The sequence below is a fragment of the Vitis vinifera genome, chromosome 8 (assembly GCF_030704535.1).
Source record: "Vitis vinifera cultivar Pinot Noir 40024 chromosome 8, ASM3070453v1".
Taxonomy (NCBI): Eukaryota; Viridiplantae; Streptophyta; class Magnoliopsida; order Vitales; family Vitaceae; genus Vitis; species Vitis vinifera.
Genome location: NC_081812.1, coordinates 3,570,804 through 3,578,064, shown reverse-complemented (window position 1 = coordinate 3,578,064; position 7,261 = coordinate 3,570,804).

Below are 7,261 nucleotides of genomic sequence, written 5' to 3'. Positions count from 1 at the left end.
CAACATATTACTTTTAGCTTAATAGAAAAAGTTAAATATTTTGGTTTTTTCTATTCAGCTAAAAAACAAACACCACCTAAGTCACTATCTAAAAAGTTTCTTAAGCCTAAAAATAAAATAAAACAAAATTGCCAACAAACAATAATGACTTATTGTCCTAACAATATATACGTGTGTGTGTGTGTGTGTGTGTGTATGTGTGTGTTTGTACCTACATGGGGAGAGAAGACATGTCTAACCAATACTTTCTTCCTCTTTGGTCACCCATTTCTAATTGTAGCAGTTACTAAATCTACATGTGACATGTGATGAACATCTATGGGTGATGAAGCCAAAAATAAATATGGTGGAGGTATCATTCTAGGTTGATGTGACCCATGCTTACCCCTTGAAATGCTTAGAGGTAAAAGTAGCTGAGTAGATCTAGCAATCTCTATAGGTAAAGGGACCAATATAGATATATCATACAAAAATGTAGAAAATTGTACGCTTATCTCAATTGGGGTAAAGATTAATAGAGTAGATAGAATTAGTGGTGGTAGGGTAATTGGTTTAGACATTTATATTAGGGGTACAACCGACCTAAACTAGGGTCCTAGTGGCATAACTAAGGAAATATTAAGGTGCAGTGAAAGTAGGTCGATATATGGAGTAAAAGGTATTGAAGTTGGGTCTGAAGAAATAGTAGGATGTACTAACAGTGGGTGTAAAGGGTTGGACGAAAGAGTTGTGAGACTATAATAATAATGGGTATCAAGAAGTAAGGGGTTGTACTGATGGTGGGTCTGAAAAAGTAGGGGTTGTATTGATGTTAGGTCTAAAGAGGTGGGTGACTATACTCTTTTGAGGTTTGAAAAGGTAAGGGTTGTATTATTGTTGGATTTGACGAGGAGGTAGGCTAGCGACTAATATATCTATTTCCATTGAGATGTTTATCAAACTCAAACAAGTGATAATCAAACAATTGTTGACTGTGCTAGTGGCCTACCTCGTCCATGGTGTACATGTAGGAGGCGATAATCCTCTTGAATAAAACACATAACATCAACAGACATGCAAATAATATTAACAATACTAGTGTGATGAGAAACTCTATTACAGTCCTCCAATGCTTAACCTTCTCAAGATATAATTGGTGTCATGGTTTTAATCTATCTCATCAAATGATAAGTAATTATTTGGTGAAATAAATACTATACACAATATGTAAATAATATTAAAGTGGATAGCATAAACCAATAAGTGGGTAAATGACCTCACTAAAATATTTGTGAATATATACTTTAGTGGTTCCCCAAGCGTAGGGGCACAATTATAGATTTAAAAACCTAGTAAGTTAGTTGTTGAATCTCAAAGAAAGAATCTTGGAATGCAGGTGAGGTGGAAAGATTAGGAGAGTAATATATATATGGTAGTGGAAAATTCTTTCTTAAATTCGTGCTTTGAGCAAGAAAGTTATTATGTAAAAAAAACAAAAAAAAAAACAAGAATTTGTTAAAAGGTCTTAACCACTTTGTAACTAATAGTTGAGAAAGGGGGAATCCCTAGAATCCTTTCCTTACAATGAAATGGTCTTTAATACTAATATGTCATGTAAAAGTGTTCACCTATCAATAAAGTCCTTTATGTTTACCCTACTTTTCTTGAACAACATTAGTGATTTGAAAATTGTTGTCTTAGGCTTATATAGGGTTCTTCCAAGTCAAAATGGTTTCCCTATTAAGTGCTTGGAATACCCTATAGGGATCCTAGGCTCTAATCTCTAATTAGGTATAAAAATTTAGTGGTTTCTTGATCTTCAATATCGCAACTATTTGCTAATTATGGTATTTAAGGCTTAATCAAGGTCATCTCAAGTCAAAATAGTTTTACCATTAAGTGATTGAGATCTATAATCTCAAATTGTCAAATATTGAGATATAATATTATGTATTGAATAAATGGAATTCTCTTAATAGGTTACTTTGAATTAAAAACAATTATTAATGTGAGGATTCATTCCAATGGAAGAATGGGAAGCCTTAGGGCTCCCTTTCCTCAAGTAGATGACTATTCACAAATCATTGAAAGTATATCAAATTAAAAGAATAAATAAAAAAACAAGGAATTGAACAATGAAATCTTAAATTCAAATATGAAATTTCATTAAACTAATAAAATGAAACAGTTCAATTGTGCACTTAATGAAAAACAATTCAAAACTAGAAGCAAGTATAGAAATCCAAAATAAGAAGAAATGAAATTAAGAAACTAACAAGAATCAAGATTATAAGAACTGAATTCCCCAAGGTTGTTGATTGCTAAAGTGAACAACCTTCTCTTTAAGGGAAATGATCTAAACCCTCTAAAATGGTTGCCAATCTTTCCTTTTATATCATCCCCAAGTTAGCCTTAAGTTCCTTCTCCATGGTGGCCTTTCCCATGTAAGTCAAGGGCTCAAGATTGGATTGGAATGGGTTCATCTCTTTGGCCTAACCCATTCCGTCACTATTAGAAAATTAAAATGCCTTTCGAGTGTTGCAATCATGTGAGTTTTAAGACCAAAAGGGCGGCTGTAGATGGTGAGACCCTTATAGGGCCCTTGGTGGTAGCTTTATGTGTTGGAACTTCCCTTATGTTTCTCTAATTTATTCCTTACGCAAATGACCTCCAAAAATTAGGAAATTTGGTTAGATTTAAGTCCAAAAAGTGATGAATCCAAAAAAAAATTTGTTTCAACTCGATTAGACAAGTCTAGCTCTATCAACCACCTCAAAACATTTTGTTGGTTGGAGAGGGACCATACCTGAAAACTTCTTGCAATTTAATTTTTTTTTGTCCAATTCACCCCTCATCCTTGCATCCGAGATGTCCTAAGAGGATTTTAAGGTCATCATTATTCATGAAATATGTCTATAAACATAAAAAACTCAAAGAAAACTTGAGAATATTAGGCATACAAAAAATGACATACAATTGCTTAGTTGAAGGGTGCTTTTAATGTTGAAATCAAGCTAAAGATGTGATTATGACCCTTATTTTTATAGAAAATATGACATTAATCAATAGTTAAGGCAATAACCTAGTATTGTATAGGTCCAACATCATCCATAGGTGTAATTAAGTGAAGTATACCATGCCATGTTCCGGGTATGGTAGTCCATTTGAGGTATTATGGACTTAGCAGTAACAATATGGTCCTCCTAGCATCCCATAATGCCACATAGCATTCATGATGTGCCTCCAATCATGTTAGGCTTGATCATATCAATCTATGGAGTGAAGGTTAGTATCTATGGACGATGTTGACGGAATACCTTGTATGAGTCCAAATTGTTACAATACATGCTCAAGATGATGTTACTCAACAATATAAAGAAATTATAAGTAGGGACATCATCCATTAAATATCTTGGTCAGCTAAAAAAATGTTTAGAAGCAATGCTAGTACGTCATTCGTATAAGGCTGCCATAATACCTGATACATTCAAATCTTAGTAAGGATATAACAAAGTTTACATTAGAATATTAGTATTAATAATCTTATGAGAACAAAATTAATATTTAGCTCAAACTTGATCATATTGTTGTCTATCAAACTTATCTTTGTATGTGACCAACACATGGTAAGGAGTGTTTGTACTAGCTAAGAAAACCTTTCACCTACTCCCTAGTACATCATTCTAGAGTTCCTAATCTATACATACTCCTTGATCTATATGTAGAACCAATCTACTAGGATGACCCACATGTAATCACTTCCATGATCATAACTGAAAAATAAACAAAATTATGTTGAAATACACATAATTTTAATAAAAATGCATAATAAATAAAGTTATATTTCCTAAATTAATATTTTTCTTTGGAGTCCAATCACTTACAACACAATTAATTGCCCCCTCGACATTTAAACATTGTGGTGTAGGTGACATATGGTAGGAACTAGGTGCAAATATTGCCTTTGTGTTGCCATTTGAGATATTAACTTGAGTGGCATGTAGAGAGGCAACTAATGATGTGGTTTCAATCTCAAGCTCAACCTTGGGATCATTTAACCAATCATCATTAACTTTAAGGTTCATATATTGATCTAAAATTAAGCATTAAGGAATACATTGGCCAAAAAATAAGTTTTTTTGTTCTCATCCACTCTAGGTGAGAGTAAGTTGCCAAACTCAAATACTATGCAATTTTATAGTCAATTGGATTATCATTCAACTTAGTCTCCTAAGATTTCCCTTGATCTTCCATCCCCTATGTTTTCTTTTACTCTCAAACTTTGATGAAATATAATCCAATTTAATATGAGTGAGGTTCCTATGCTATTCCCACTAGACTTCTTAGAAGACACTCCTTCGAAATGCCACCTATCTTGCTTACGAGATAAGTTTCTTTTTCCTTTTTAATTATTATTGTTTTTAAATACTTGTGGCACAATCACTCTTTTTAATTTCATTTTTTTAATACTTGTGATACTCCTTTGAAATGCCACCCTTAGAGTTCAACTTCTCATTCTCCTCATATGTGAGTAATTTTTATTGGATCTAGTTCGAGGGTATGGAAAAATGGTTGTGGCCACAACTCACATCGATTTGGAAGAAAGACTTTTGGATCACTAAAGCGACATTGGAACCCCCCAATGCTGAAATCTGATTCTTGAACATCATAAGGACTAGTGTTAAATGGAGACAAGTTATCCCCCCAGTGCCCTAATCTGATTCTTGAATATCATAAGGACTAGTGTTAGATGGAGACAATTTATCATATCCATTATCTTCTTCCTTTTCTCATTCTTTTTATTACCAACCCTTTGATTATCATGGCATTGTGGTCATTTTTTTATAATTGCTTCAAGACCCTAATCATCTTTTTCTACAACAAAATGCATTCCAGCTCTTTGATCACTAGTAAGACAGAAAGTGATTTTTTGTTCTTTGTATGTCCAGAGACTTATACATAAATGATGCACACATAAATGATGCATATGATAGAAAAGTCTTTCAATTTGGAAATGTGCTAAATCGAGACCAAATCGTACAATCGTCTAAAATATTGGAAACTTTTTTTTTTTTCGAATATTACCCAAACATTAATCTGATAGTTAACCTCAAAATTCTATTTTTTTAATTTTAAATAAAAAATTAATGTAATTTTATGAGAAAATAAATACTCAAATAAAAATTCAAATTTTGATTCTTTTGATTTTTTGTAATATAAAAATGTTTTCAAGAATTTTACTTAATTGATATGTGTGGGTGGTTTTTGTTCTAAATCAAAAGTGTCTCATTTTCTTGCATAATGTAGGTTTATTGTACTTGATCAATTATAAGCATAGAGTAACCACAACTAATTTAATGAATTGATGAAGATTCTAAAGATTAAAAACACAAACATCCTACTAAATAGTAAAGTTATTCTCACCTTCATGGAGCTATTTCTGTGTTTAATAAGAGCAAAACCTAACTTTGAAATGATTAGAAAGGACCACAACAACACGATTCGTTTTCTCACAAGGCTTTCCTCCATGCAATTGAATTCTAATTGGTCACCAACATATACATTGAGGTTGAATTTTTGGAAGCTTTCTTTATATCCCACTTCCTCAGACCAATGGTGCCCCAATGTAGGGAAGGCTTAATCCACATCACTTTCATATTTACATGTTTCTTTTCCTTTATTTTTTAGTTCAATTTCTCATTCTTTTCACGTGTGTGGGTTTCTTGTTGGATTTGGTTTAAGGGTATGGACAAACGGTTGTGACCAAAACTCATATCGGTTTTGAAAGAGAGACTTGTGGATCATCAAAGCGATGTTGAAACATCCTAGTGCCCTAAACTGATTCTTGAACATCAAAGGGAGGTTTGGTGTTGGATGGAGACAAGTTTCCACATCCATCATCTTCTTCCTCCTCTACTTTGTTTTGTTATGAACCCTTGATCATTGTGGTACTCTAGTCGTTTCTTGAGGTTTCTTCAAGACCTTAATCATCTTCTTCTACAACAAAATCCATTCTAGCTCGTTGATCACTAATAAAACAAGAAGTGATTTCTTATTCTTAGTATGCTTGAAAACTTACATAAAATTTCTTGTTCTTAGTATGCTTGAAGATGTACTAAATTGGAATCAAATCGTACAATCATCCCTAAATTGGAAGCCTTTTTTCAAATAGCTTAGACATCAATCTGATTGTTGGCCTCAAACTTCTATTTTTTTTTTTAAATACAAAACTAATGTAATTTTATAAGAACAAAATACTCGAATAAAAATTACAATTTTGATCCTTTAGATTTTTTTCCTTTTTAATATAAAAATGCTTCCAAAATTTTTACTCAACTCATATGTGTGGGTGGCTACAACTTAATCAAAATTCTCTTTTTTGTTAGCATACTGTAGATCTACTGTACCTAATAAACTTATAAGTATGGAGCAACCCTAACTAATTCAATTAATTGATAGAGATTCCAAAAATAAAAAACATATACATCGTACTAAATAGTAAAGTTATTCTCACATTCACTAAAGCTACTTTTGTGAGAGCAAAACCCAACTTTGACATAATTAGAAAGCACCATAATTGCATGGTATCATTTTTGCATAGGGTTTTCCTCCATGCAACTAAATTCCAATTGGTCACCAACACATACATTGAGAAAGAATTTTCGAAAGCTTTCTTCATGTCTCACTTCCTCCTTTTGATGGTGCCCCAATATAGGAAGAGCTTAATCCACATCACTTCCAGATTTACATAATTCTTTTCTTGTCTTTCTAAGTTTAACCTCTCATTCTCTTCAAGGATGAGGAATTCTTGTAGGATTGGATCTGGTTCAAGGGTGTGGACAAATGATTGTGAACAAAACTCACAATAGTTTGAAATAGAGACTTCTAGATCACCAAAGTGACATTGAAATCCCCTAATGCCCTAATTCGATTCTTGAACATCATAGTGAGGTTTAGTGTTGAATGGAAACAAGTTGTCATATCCATCATTTTCTTCATTCGCTATTTTTTTTTTTTTAAATCCCCTGATCATCATGGCACCGTGGTCGTTTCTTGATGATTTCTTCAAGACCCTGATCATTTTCGTCTACAATAGAATCCATTCCAACTCTTTGATCACTAGTAAGGCAATAAGTGATTTTTTGCTCTTTGTACACTTGAAGACTTATATATAGATGATATACCTAAGAGAGAAGCCTTTCAATTTGGAAATGTACTAAATCGAAACCAAATCATACAACCGTCCTAAATATTGGAAACTATTTTCCAAATATTACCATGA